The following is a 15,070-nucleotide window of genomic DNA, read 5'->3' on the forward strand; positions in this document are numbered from 1 at the left end:
TTTTAGCTCTCATACTGTAAACAACTGTCCTTTTCACAGTTCATTTAGTGCCACAATTTTCATATTCTTGTGCTTTTTGTTGATGATTTCATTTTTTAAAATGGCCCTTTGAGTGTAGTGCTGAGGTGTTGTCTGGTGTTTCTAAGCACCAGAAGATGGTGATGTGCCTCACAGGGAAAATACGTGTGTTAGATAAGCTTCATTCAGGCATGAGTTGTAACGTTTTGGCCATGAGTTCAATGTCAATGCATCAACAATTTATATTAAATAAGTTGTCTTTAAACAGAAACACACATAAAACAAGATAATATCTTGATCAATTGATGAACATGTTGTGACCAGAGGTTCATAGGAACCTAACCCTGTATATTGCCTAGTAGCAATGGCTCCACAATTGCTAATTCAATGTCTGTGACAGCTTTATAGAACATTGCTACCATGAATAGCAAGGATCGACTTGGGGGTGTGTGTGTGTGTGCGCCCTCTTACTGATGCAGATGCAATACTGCCTCTTGCCAGGGCTGGCTATGCATAGCACAGATGATGAGGGTATTATGTCCTTTCTGTATTCAGATCTTTGACAATACTCTGCAGAAGGAGGGGAGGAGTCCACGTACAAACCTCCTAGCGAATGTTAACATTCCCTTTAACAAGGAGAGTTTTTCTCTTACTAGTTCATATTTAGGAACATAAACATATGCAGGCCTAGTAATTTGGATGGTATTCCATCTCTCTGATACAGTAAGAAGTAGGCTAGACTAGATAATAACTGGAATGCATTTCAGCATTTTTAATGCAATTTGGGTGATGAGTCCCAAATTACTTTTTCAGTGTAAACCAATCAAGTATATTCTAGTTTGAGTGTCTTTACCAAAAATAAAATTCTTTATGAATGTATAAAAAGTAATTAGACTGTCTCCAAGGCATTGAGCCTATTCCCAAAGCAGGAAAGATGCCAGCGTGTCTCAGAGAAAAAGGAAGGCACCAATTCACCAAGCCCACTGCCCTTCCTCTCCCACCCTAGTGGTCAGTTTTCATTTGCTCAGAGGCTGTGGTTATGATTCCAGCTTGCCTGGCCCACAGCTGCAGGCTTCATTCCTAATTCTAAATTTATTGTCTTCCATGTTGCACTGACTGCCACAGCAGGGTCTGGGCCAGAGAAAGTAAGGTCTTAGCTGAAATCCACCCCACTCCTGAAACACCATGCATGTTTACTCCCTCCGTGGGCTGGGTCCACAGCCCAGCTCTGCAGCGTGTGCCTGACACCTGAATAGGCCTTTAAAAGGCTTACAAATAATTATCTTTTTACTTCAAGAACATGTCACCACTAAGAATAAGCACCATGCATCAGCCACCATTGATCCCGAAATAAAATGCTGTCTTGACAAAAAAGAAAAAGCTTCTTTTATGCACTGCTTCTAGGAAATCAGACCACTCACTTCACAGACCATCCACAATGTAATTCAAGAGTCAAACCGTGTTCAAACAAACAGAGAAGGAGAGCGTAATACAGCCTGAAATTTATTTGTATTCAAAAGTATTTCCCTTTTAATGGTGAGCGACTTCTATGACATGAGTAATCCTATAAGATGCTAGATGGTAGAATGGCAGCTGCATCCTGTAACTACTAAATTGATATACTAAATAAGAATGATACACTAAATCAAATGAAAATGAATGAAAAAAAATGTGTAACCTCACCACCATGAAATAAAAAACTGTAGAAATATATGTAGTAAACATATTGAGTCAAATAATCTCCACTCAGAAAAAATTGCCTAAAGGGCTAAACAGGACTAGCTCTTAGGAAACTTGGCTTTAAGGGTCCACCGTGGCTATTTGCTCCACATCTTTACACCCTACTGGTCACCTCCCCTTCTGGGACACCAGATGCAGGGTTCCTTCTCTCCTCCTTCCCTGGCTCTCAGCTGGTTGCCAACTTTGAGAGGATTCAGCTGAGTCAAGGGGCCAAAAGCAGCCCACCTCCTGCTGTTGTAAATAAAATGTTATAGAAACACAGCCATGCTTATTTGTCTGTGTTCCATCTATGACTGCCTTTCATCCTACAAAGATAGAGCTGAGCAGTCACAACAGAAACTTTATGGACCATATGCCTAAAATATTTACTATCTGATTCTTAATAGAAAAAGTTCCTTGTCCCCTGAATAGAGCCCTTCACATGAAAGTATAGCACTTTTAAAAGTTACTCCTCCAGGGATGACTTGAATTTTAATAGGGAGAAAGTTTTCTTAATCTAAAGGAATAAATTGCTAATAACAGAATTTCGATCATTAGCAATGGAATACTCAGGAGGTATTTTGGGGTTGGGGAATTTCTTAAGCTTAATAGCTATCTATACTTCACCTGCCCATCACACAAGTTGTAGATCTACCTATGGAATATTTTAATTAAAAATTGAGAGGGTTATGAGGCTGTAGAGAAAGACTCAAAAGAGAGGTTGGTCTGAAAGGAGTTTGAGAGTGCCGAAGATGGCATTATAACTACTTTATTTGGTAACTACTAAATTGATATACTAAATAAGAATGATACACTACAAATGAAAGTGAATGAAAAGCTGGGCGCGGTGGCTCACGCCTCTAATCCCAACACTTTGGGAGACTGAGGTGGGTGGGACAACCCAGGAGATTGACATTTGTCTCAGTCTCGCCCAAATGTTTAGTCTTATTCATAAATTTCACAAAGATAATTATATTAAACTTCACAAAGTAAAACTTCTTTTATTTATTGCACATAGATATTCTCTCTGAAGTTCCCATGACTGATGCTATTTATCTCTAAAGAAATCTCCTACAGCAAAACAGCAACAGAGAGCATGCTACAGCCTTGCTTTCAGAATGCTGGGGTTCACTTCACACTAGCATTATTAAGTAGACTTCGCAAGACTTTGAAGTAGCCGCTGCACAAAGAAAACAAGAACATCTGGTTTCCCATCCCGAGGTGAATCAGAGGCTAAGCGTGCAGAGGAAGTAATAATCACTTCTAACATTAGCATTTGTTCAGGATATTACAGCTCACAAAAATGTTCACCAGAGAGTTCTTTTGTTTAATCCTCAAGACAATCCCTTGACATGAAATTTTTCATCCCCATTTTACAGGTAAGGAAATGAAGGATCCAAAGTTTGGGTTAAAAGGCTCACCCTACATAAAACTGCTGCTGGAGATGGAGTCAGGGCAAAAATTCAGGTCTTCTGAGATGTCTCTGGGTAAAGGGTTCATTCCCTAAGCCCATGCTGGTGAGAGTCTCAGGTCTCATCAAGAACGGAGTAAACCAGCACAGTCATTCACCCAATTCTTGAAGATCACGTTTTGTTTCTCTTTAGGTACAAGAGTGGTAAGCAGCAACCTAAGCAGGAATGGGTTCCATTCAGGTATGCCCATGAGCTACCTTGTTGGTACCAGGATGCACTGTACATGGCTCCTGGACCCTCTGGGATGGTGGTCACATACCACTAGCACCTTAAGAGGCCTTTCTGCAAACTAGAAGAAGGCAGACCAATTCCACAAAGATGCTCCTTCTCGCAGCTGACCCAGTCCTGAGCCAGGTGCAGCTCATGAAGCTAAGCAGGCTAGATCCAGCCCCTGCTCAAGCCCTTTAGCCCGGACAATCTGCTACTGTCCAGGCACAGCCGACACAAGCATCAAGTGCCCACTCAGTTCAGAGACCTCTCCTCTCCAAGACGGGATGTTTCTTAAAAGAAAGAAAAACTTACTGAGAAGAATTGAATCCATACAGTACAATAAACACTACACAGTTTACCAAGAAGGTCACGGTCACCATCTAAGCTCAGTGTGGTTTGGGTGCTGATGACAGCCCGTCTGAGCTAGAGAGCTGTGGCTGGTTGCAGTTCAGGCCATCTCCCTCTTGACTGGTTCTCCCTCTTGGCTAAGTTCCTTTCTGTATCCTATTTAAGCCGTTTTCCCCATTAATTTAGGTGCTACCACATTTAGCAGGAACATCCTTAAATCAGAGGGGACATACAGCTAGCAGAGGGCTGGAATTATTATTGGTGAGTGGGTGGGCAGCTGTCCCATTCAGCATGTTTCTGTCACACCCTGACAGGGCATCCTGCTGGGATAGAGTGCCCCTTCCAGGCCCAGACCTTTCCAGGAGGCCATCTGCCATCACAGCATGCTGGATCTCTTCTTGCTCCTCCTCTAAATGTTCTAGGAAGCCCACATCATCGCCTAGATCCGGGGGCAAAGTCCAGCCAAGCTCATTAATCATAGTAGAGTCACCTTTACTGCTCAGGGATCAAAAGCAGCAAGAGCTCACAACTTCCTTTCAAGTAGCTTTTTCATAGGATTTGAAGGAAGAATAGATCCAAGAGCAAAACAACAGCTCCAACGAAGCCTGGGAGTCTAGAAAAGAAGGTCTACTGAGAGCACAGCTGCTGAAGGCAGGAGGAGCATTAGCTGGAAGCGTAGCTGATCTCAGCCACACCTCCATCCCGTGTGACGACTAAGCAGCACTGACAACACGACCTCCAGGCAGGCAGGTAGAAATGGACCCTCAGACTAAAGGTTCAATATACACTAAATGCATTCAACTGACAAAGTGCCCTGCTAACACGTATACGGTGTGCCACGTCTTTGCAGTCCCACTCTGATGGCAACTATCACCGTCCGCAGGAGAATTGTTGAGCAAGTTGAATTTGCCTTCAATAACTTCCTAGCAGCTTTTCTACACATTTCCCTTCAAACTCTATTTTCTCTCATATTCAGGTTTAGGTTTTAATTATCTTGTTACAGGATGTAGGGTTTAGTTACCACTTTCATGACAATTTCATATGGTGGCTTTAGATCCCTAATTATTAAGTTCTGATAAATAATGAGGTATCTAGAGAATGCTGACATTTGACAGTATTTTCAGAGTAGATCCCACTACAGGTTAGATTGTACCTTTGTAGTATTTACTCCCATTAATTCAGCCAAAATTATGTTGGTAAAATATAGCCAAGGTATGTTTACTGATGACATAAGAGTTACTAAAAGAATTAATAACAGGTTTATGGTTTTTGAAATGATTATACATAAAACAGCCTTTGATGTTGTGCATAAAGAGAGTTGAGTCACCAGTGAGAGAGTAAACTGTACTCTCCTCCTATGGTAATGATACCAGCTACCATAATAATTGTGCTAAGGCTATAGACAAGCCAGTAGTGTTCAAATTATTCAGTGCCATACTATGAATTGAAGGCTATATTAGAAAACAACCATTACTAGAAAATTACTGACCAGCATAGAGTTAAAATACAGAACAGAGAATCTTGGCAAGTTTTCTGCTTCACAACCAAAGAGAAACTGGAATTTACTGATGTGCTATTGCAAATTACAAAATACTAGGTAGGAAAATAAATATGTGGTCTGGAAAACAGAGCTGACACTAAGGGGAACATCCTGGAATATTAAAATATGGCAAAGAAGGTTTGATCTCTTTATCCCTAGTGCACTGCTGACACAGCATAGGTGCCCAGAAAATGGATATTAAACTAAACTAAGTTATTTTTTGCAAATGGTGTGGTTCCACACCACACTTACAAATTGAGTGATTTGTGTGATTTAGAGACAAATCATATTCTGCTGTCAATTCTTTTCAAAATGTGTTAATAAATATTTTTAGCCAATAGGCTCTTGCTCCAAGAGTAGGTTTATACCACCAAAAGCCACAGATGCCACAAAATTACTTAATTTTTGCTATCACCAAGGAAGAGGGTTTTAATTTCCCACAATAGAAATCCTATGAAAAAACTCACTCAATGAATGTTTTAGTTTAGGGACAATTTCACAGAGTAAGGATGAGAGGGCCCTGCCCCAGCACTGACCTGTGGATTCACTTCCTGTAACTCACATAGTTCACAGACTCCTCTCCTGCACAGACACCCACAGCACAGCCACTTGCATTTAAGTGGCCTACAGGTCAGCACACAAAAGCTGTGAGCCAACAACAGGGACTCTACTTCTGCTTTCCGAGATCAAGCTGTCTGGGGAAAATGCTGACACATCTCTACTTCTCTTCCTGTCTCTGTCTTCCTGTTGATCTTTGTGTGCTTTTACAGCTTTATCACTTATCAGTCGTTCCACTTCATCCCAAAAGAATAAAGAAGATGAATAACAAATTCAGACAACCTGCTAGTTCCAATTCAGCTGAACCCCTCTTAAGGCAGCCAAGAGTAAACACCTCAGATTTAAAAAGATTATGGATGTGTTATGAGGTGATTATTCACACTACAAAACAGTTTTTAGAACCCAGAATGATAAAACTGAAAAGGGATCTTAGAAATTTTTCATTACACTCGCCCTCTTTTGTAGACAAGAATACTGAGCCCACAGAAGGTAAATGACGTGACCAATGACCCTCTCATTTTTAGCTCATTCTTTGCAGAAAGGAAAGTTTTGCAACATAAATGCTAAATTTTTAGAGCAGTTAAAGTATGATTATTGGCCAGGTGCAGGGGCTCACTCCGGTTATCCCAGCACTTTGGGAGGCCAAGGCAGGCAGGTGGCTTGAGCTCCAGAGTTCGAGACCAGCCTGGGCAACATGGTGAAACCTTGTTTCTACATAAAATATAAAAAAACTAGCCAGATGTGGTGGCACATACCTGTAGTCATAGCTACTTGGGAGGCTGAGGTGGGAGGATCACTTGAACCCCAGAGGCAGAGATTGCAGTGCATTGAAATCATACCACTACACTCCAGCCTGGGCAACAGAGCAAGACCCTGTCTCAAAAAAAAAAAAAATAGGTTTTATTTAAAACTATTTAACTTAGACACATATTCCTAGGAAAACAACTATTACATATAGTGAGAGACAATGGCTTGTGGAATGGAGTATGAATGTATGTGATACTGCATTCATCTATGTGGTTCCACACTCGAGAATAATAAAAACCATTCCACACCCAAATTTGTTTTAGTGTTTCCTATTAAAAACTTGTGTTTGGCATAAATACATGTTATTAACAGAACCATCCAAATAGGCAGTTAGTGAATGCCCTGAGGGTATATATTGACACAAATACATTTTAAAGCCTTGAGAGGAGACAAATTACTAGGAAGGTCAAGGCCACTTCATTTGCCCTTGATAGTCTCGTGCGAATGCACTCTCAGCTGCCTTCTGAACACTCTCCGGTTCAACTTCTACAACTTGCCTCTGTGATTTATCAGGTAGCAGCTGTGTGAGCAACTAGCCATGTGCACGTGGGCACGCACATGCACCCACACACGATGCTCCTCGGAACAAAAGCTGGCACAGAACCTTAATTCAATAGAAAAAAAATGCTTTGCTTTGTTTTTTTTAAACGTGGTGCAGGCACCTTTCTTAGGGCCACACTGTCACTCCGGGCTTTTGTCCTGCCTGGCTCCTGATTTTTCAATGCATGCTGAAAATGCCACTCCTGGGCACACACTCCACAGAGGCGGCTTTGGCTTGCTGCCACCTACCCTCACTGTATTAGGAAGTATGGATCCATCGCTATTATGGAGCCTGAAGTAGAACCAAGAAGAAATCTTAAAGGACCCTCTCCCTAGACATGTGTGAATAGAATAAAAATGAGACACAAATGACAGCACGAAGACTCCAGCAGTCTGTGGACAAAGTGAGAGCTGTGTTGCAGGTCATTAGAATGTTCTTGCTCTTGGGAAAGAAATAAAATTAAAATATGCTATCCTTTACATAGGCAGTTCCTTCAGACCTATCATCAACAGAGGGGGTCTTTTTCTGTTGTTTTCCTCCAAGTAGGAGTGGGAATTTCTTTAAGGCTGAGTTTAGAGGTGTCTCCATGACTACATACACAAAATTCCCAGCCTGTTAATCAGATAACAGGAAGCAATCTCATATGCTCATTTATACTAAAGTGTTAAACACTTGGTGTGTTACTTCTCCCAGAGGTACTTACTTTCCAGAGGCCCATGAACAGCAAACAATATTTAACCTAAAGGAATATACAGAACTTCAGACACCAGAATTTCAGGTAGAATTTCAGGCACCAGAGGTTTTAATTCACCCTACCCAGGAAACAATTTATTAATATATGGTGGATCTAAACATATCTGTCTGATGCAGTGATAGGAAGAAAAAAGAGAGTATCATACAAAGCAAACCTACAAGAATAAGTCATGGCTTCTGCTATTTTTTCTTCCTCTTTCCCTTATCCATTATAACGCCCTAATGGTTCCTGCAATTTTGTGTCTCTGATTCCACTGTCCATGTGATTAAACCAGTTGTGAAGATTCAGCAAAGCATTTCTCACACGTTTCACTGGTAAAGATAAACCCAATGCTGAGTTCATTGCAAGATGAAATTAGAGGTCAAAAACAATGTCACAAAATAGAACAAAATGGCAAACATTCAGGCAGAAATGTTAGGCTACCCAAGAGCTAGCAAAACTAGCATAGAAAACTGCAGGAATCACCAATGTTTTTTATCAGAAAGGAGGCATTTAAGCTAATGATGCCTGATTCCTGCTGGGTGGTCCCAAGGGCAGGGCAAGAAGATGGGTCCACCCCCCAGGGCAGGCAATCAAGGGGTACATGGCCTGGAAGAGACTTAAAAGCAATAATAAAACCCACTGAAAGTCAGTGTGCTTTTTATTATCACCACTGCAAGCAATTCTAAACAATATCAGTGATAAACTGCTCTTCCCACCACCAACAAAAAATCTTTTGTTGGTCTGAGTTCTACACAATCGCTGAAGTTGCAGTTGAATTTTAGGAATATAAATGTATGCTTCAACTCAGCACTTTTTAAAATTGTGCCTTTCTTAGTAAACACCGCATTCTACATGGGAGTTGATTCAGAGAATTAACTCCATGCACTTATTTTGAGAGTAAGTACAGAACAAAGCTTGCTTTGGGCACAATTCATGTCTCCGCCTTCCTGGTACTGTACTACATATTTCTGTTTTCAAACAATTGATTGAAATAAACAACAATAGCTCAGTGATGGTAAAGACACACAGAACCTGAATTACTTCAGTTCTGTCATTCTATGTGACTACCTGGAGCTTTTTTTATTGTGTTTAAATTTTCTGGAATTTATTGTGAAATGGGATTTTTATGCAGCTCTGCCAAATGTAGCCTTATGTTTAAGGCTTTTTCTTATTTATTTAATCTGTTCTTTCATGTGAAAGAAAGCTCTCAAAATTAAAATTAGTGACAAATGTTTTTTGATCAAAGATAGATAGAAACTTCATGAATATGGGAAGAAAAATAACTTTGACAAAGTCATTGACAAATTTGCTGAAGTTAATCACAAAAACAGAAACCAAAAAATCACTATTCATGACTGTGAAAGACCAATACATAGGCATAAGTTTTCATCCTTTTTTCAAAAAAGTACATTAATGAAATGAAAACTATTATACCATAACTTTCTTTTCTTTTTTGGATTATAGCATTTATTATATTTTTAGTTTTTATTGAAATGACACAAAATTTCATAAAAGAACATTTCTTATCTGGACATAATTCTTTTCGTTTCATGTTGTGATTATTACTAAAAGTAGTTTTGTCATAGAGACAAAAGAGGTTTTTTGGTTTTTTTTTTGAGACGGAGTTTCGTTCTTGTTACCCACGCTGGAGTGCAGTGGCACAATCTCGGCTCACCGCAACCTCCGCCTCCTGGGTTCAAGCAATTCTCCTGCCTCAGCCTCCCGAGTAGCTGGGACTACAGGCATGCGCCACGATGCCCAGCTAATTTTTGTATTTTTAGTAGAGACGGGGTTTCACCATGTTGACCAGAATGGTCTCCATCTCTTGACCTCATGATCCACCCGCCTCGGCCTCCCAAAGTGCTGGGATTACAGGCTTGAACCACCGTGCCCGGCCGACAAAAGAGGTTTTAAAACGGATGTGCTCTGGGTGTCGAACACTCGCCCTAGCACTCTAATCTGTTACCTGCTTTGTTTTTGTGGTTCCCTGACTCTCTCCCTTCAAAGCCTGGGCCTTCCCCTCCCCCCACCCACACCCCCATCACTCAAAAAAAGACTTGTTAAAAAAGGTTGACTGATGCATTTAAAGTAATTCACCTCTTCTCTCAGGTCTTTCCATCTTTCTCCTACTTTTTCTCATAGAGAGTCAGGTTATGAAATTAGAAGGGTTAAAACTCAGTCCTTCACTCTCTTTTCCTATTTGCCAAGAGTAGAGATGAGCAGAAGCGTCATCGGCCAGGACTCACCCATCCACCTATGAGGAGCTGAGCCGGGCTGGGGAGAGTGGGAGAAAGGATTCAGATAGTATAAACCCCACTTTCACTCTGACTCCAGGCATGCCACCTCCAGCCAGGACTACTCCTGGCTTTGCTTTCTGGAAGAGCATCTGAGAAAACATTGTCCTGAGATGTAACATTGCCCTCCACACTGCAGTCCCCAGCATCACCCATCACTCCAGAGACAGCAGAGTTTACATTTCAGTGTGTGCCCCACCCCACACCTCCTCGCAATCCCGAAGTTCCATCTCTGGTTGGCCCACTGCCCTTAACTCTAAAGAGTTGACTCAAAGCAACAGGGAAAATATTTCCCACCCAGATTTGCCATAGGAGGATCATCCCACTTCAGTCCCCTGAAGGATCCTAAGTTACCTTACAGCAATTTATTATGTCATGAAGGGTCACATTTCTTTCGTGTTGGTGACGGAGGAACGTTATGGTATTTATTTTTCATTTTTACTTAGCTGAATATAATGAATTCCACTGATGGCCTATTTCTGAAATCCACCAATCAAAGGAAATTGTAAAGTTCACCATAGTAACAGCTCCGTGTCAGTGGCCCGCGTGAGAACCACAAGCCTGGGAGGCACCACAGCCGAGGAGGTACTGGCCAATCGCGGGGCAGAGTGATATTACCATCTCATAGCAACCAAGGGATCTGCATGGCAACATCAGTTGCTATATAAAAGAAAAATTAGAAACAATATTCTTTTAGGGAGAAATAAAGGTATTAACTGTTAAGTCATACTTGAGTCAGAGTTGTGAGGACCTATCCTAAAATATCCACCTAAACATAGCTCAGATGATACCTGCCAGATTCAAGTCCACATGCCAGGAACATTCTCTCCCACCAACTGGCACCACCTGAAGAGTGAGAGAGAGGAGCATGTCCAGAGAGCAGGCCACTTCTGCATAGAAAGGGGAGGGCCCTTTGAATACCGGTAACCACAGAGCATATTTGCAGCATAAATTACACATAAATCATCACATTTAGCCCTGTGAGGGAGGCAGGGCAAAGTTAGTATTATCATCAAGCTCTCCATCTATCTCCCATCCCTTCCTCCCCCGGCTTTCCTATCTCAGCTAATAGCTACACAATCCTTCCAATTGCTCAGGCCAAAAACCTCTGAGTTCTCCTATTTTCTTTCTCTTACACCCACATCCACTCTATCAGAAATGCTCACTATTCATTCTTCCTTCAAGCTATCTCCAGAATCCAGCCTTTTCTCACCACCTCCACAGCTACACCCTGGTCCACTTCACCACCTGTCACACAGAGGCAATAGCCTCCTAACCCATTTCCCTGCTTCTGGGGTAGGCCTCCCTATGGTCTATTCTCAGCACAGCAGCCAGAGTGACCCTTGCAAAACGTAAGTCCTTGGCTCACAACGCTCCAATGACTTCCCATCCTATCTTAATGTAATAGCCCAATCCTTCCCAGGAGTACGTGGCTTCGCATGCCTTATCTAGAGAGCTGGCCCCTGTGACCCATCTGCTGCTGTTGTCTGCTTCTCTCAACTGCTCTAGTCACATTGGCGCCCTCAGGGAGTTCTAGCACATCAGGCTCCTTCCTACTGCAGGGCCTTTGCACTAGTCACCTCTTGCAGAACATTCTTTTCCAGAGACCCTCACTTCATTCAAGTGTTTGCTCAGATGTCACTTTCTCAGTGAATTCCTCTCTGACTTATTTTAAAACTGGACTCTCTATACCCATAGCCCCTCACCCCCATCCCTGGCACCAATGGTCACCTAGAACAGTGCTGGCACATAGTCAGTACTCAATATCTAATGATGAACAAAGGAAGCATTGTTTTACAGATCACTGGGCTCAAGAAGCTAAATGATTTACTCAGAGGTTCCCAGCCAGGACGTTTTAGAGCTCAGACTCGAACCCAGATTTACTCATCCAGTGACTCCCCATACTGGGCTCTACCCTCTCGACCTCACTTTGGTTTCCTTTTTCAGATCTACGACCACTTCTAAGTGCCAGGAATGCATGAATTCTCTGGGAAAGGAAGAGGAATTGCTAGGCCAATGACATGGTTATGCAGATGGCCACAGCAGGAATAGAGAGTGGGGGTGAGCTGCCCCAGACCCTGAGCAGTGCCCCAAGTAGAATGACTCTTCCAAGGGAGTCAGCAAGTATGGCTGAGACCATGTTAGCGTGACTGCCAGTGACACCTCATTTGTGATGACCTCCCCCTCCCTTCCAGGCCACTTCTCTTGGGGATAGAAACAACTCTCTTGAACATCCAGCATTCCTACCCCTGTATTTGCTTGGGTCAATAATAAGGATTTAAATGGAATTTTTAGTCGGCAAAATGTTTTATCCTCATTTTTGCTAGTTTGTTATCAAGGTGTCTCAGAGTTGTATTAAGGGTACGTTGCATGACTGATTGAAAAAAGTTGAGAAAATTCAGTCACCAGATGTTTTTTGGTCTATACAATTAACTAGTTTTTTTGTTAACAGAAATAGCCTAGTATTGTGGGATTATGAAGAATAGTGTTTTTCCATTAAAATTATGCTGAACACTGGTAATGGCATGCCTACATTCTCTACCCTGAGCCTGGTGGTAGAGGGTAAGCAGTGGAAGAAGAGATGAGATGGCAAAGAGGACAGACCATCCAGAAACAAGGCAGGGAGGGGAAAAACAAAGACAAGAACATTTTGCTTCCACGGCCTACGTCGGCAATTAGGAAACCCTGGTGTAGACACAGACACTGTCATAAATCTTGCTGCTGAAGAAAAAAAATAGTCATGACTCTCTCACCAAGAAACTAGAAACATCAAAGACAAACCAATAATAATAATCACTACCGCTTTTGAGCATTTACATTTTGCTGAGGGCTCTCATACAGTTTTATATTTAAGCTTCTTGGTAAACCTGGATGGGAGGAATTACTTGTCCATTTTATAGACTATTTACAGAGAAACTGAGTAACTTACCCAAGGTCATACAACTAGAAAGTGACAGAAATGATCCAGTTGCTTCCATAATCCCTGTTTTTGTTTTGTTCTAATTTCCAACTTTTAAGTTCAGGGGTACATGTGCAGAATGTGTAGGTTGGTTACATAAGTAAATGTGTGTTATGGTGGTTTGCTGCACAGATCATCTAATTACCTAGGTATTAAGCCCAGCATACATTAGCTATTCTTTCTGATGCTTTCCCTCCTTCAATCCCCCTACTCTCTGGCAGGCCGCACAGTGTAGTGTATTTTGTTCCCCTCCTTGTGTCCATGTGTTATTATCATTCAGCTCCCATTTACATGTGAGAACATGCAGTACTTGGTTTTCTGTTCCTGCATTAGTTTGCTGAGGATAATAGCTTCCAGCTCCCTCCATGTCCCTGCAAAGGACATGATCTCATTCCTTTTTATGGCTACATAATATTCCATGGTGAAACTAGGAGGTGAGAGCTCGTCTTGAATTAGGTAACACAGCTATGGTATATGTACCGTATTTTCTTTATCCAGTCTATCACTGATGGGCATTTAGGTTGACTTCATGTCTTTGCTATTGTGCATAGTGCTACAAGAAACATATGCATGCATGTATTTTTATAATAGAATAGAATGATTTCTATTCCTTTGGGTATATACCCAGCAATGGGATTTCTGGGTCAAATGGTATTTCTGCCTCTAGGTCTTCGAGGAATCGCCACACTGTCTTCCACAGTGGTCCCTGTTTAACTGTTACATTGCACCTCCACTCTCTCTACAATAAGATTAATTCATGTGATATAAAGAAACATGAAATAACCATAAAACCAGGAGGTGATATAAGGAAACATTAAAAAAAAAAAAACAACTCAGTGAATGTTCTGGTCCTTTCCAAGAATGCAGAGCCCTGTGTGGAGAGCCAGGCAGGTATGTGGAAGCCCTGAGGAACTTGCTTCACTGTCCCACTTCTCATCTTCAAGGCGACATCATCATCCCCTCTATTTGGCACCCACAAAATTAGCTCAATAATGATGGAAAAGGCAATGGTAACGTCCTGCTCACAAAAGTTCATGTTGCCAAAAGTTGTGGAACACATACTATTCCCTAATCTTTTCCCTGGTGGCATAAAACTCACAAGTAAGATGTTTTGTTACATAGAGAACCCCAAGAGAGTTGACATAGGGGATGGGGGACCAAGGCTGTGCCCCCAAAGCAAATGTGTAACAATGAAAGAGCAAAAGAACTAACATAACTAACTCCATTTTTATTGAGGGGACTTCTACCCAGTCCTGCATGTAGGCTAGGATAATTTTAGAACACTGAGATAATATGCAAAAACAGCTCTCATATAGTTTCTTAAACTAACTCTGGGATTAAAGGAGAAGTATGTAAACAACTATGTTTTGTTAAACATTTATAGAAGCATTGTGGTCTGACCAAGACAAAGAAACTCCCAACCCTCTGAGACTCTGACTGACACGCAGGTGTCTGTGGTCCCTGGTTACCATCTTGATTCTGACCCCCTCCTTTTCCCCTGCTCTTAATTTAAAAAGAGGCTAAAATTTATACTGACTTAGGATGGTGCTTCAAGACACTAGTCCACCCTCTTCTCAGTTTGCTGCCCCTCCAAATAAACCTGCTTTTGCTCCCACCAACTCCTGTCTCTTGAGTGTTGGCTTCTGAATGGTGAGCAGCTGTAACCGAATGGAATCAGAGCACTGGGGTGTTCTGCTGAAACTTCTGGCCTGGCAGGGAGAAAAGAGAAGGCTTGTATTAAAGCTGCTACTCTTTCTCAGCTGCATCACATTTGTTCCAGTATTGTGCCCCAGAAGCAAGTATAAACCTAAACAGAAAAAAAAAAAAAAAGATGTTTTATGGATTCCTGAATTAAAAATAAAAATCCA

This window comes from Sapajus apella, unplaced genomic scaffold (genome assembly GCF_009761245.1).
Source record: "Sapajus apella isolate SASKATOON/1434 unplaced genomic scaffold, GSC_monkey_1.0 scaffold26, whole genome shotgun sequence".
Classification (NCBI taxonomy): Eukaryota; Metazoa; Chordata; class Mammalia; order Primates; family Cebidae; genus Sapajus; species Sapajus apella.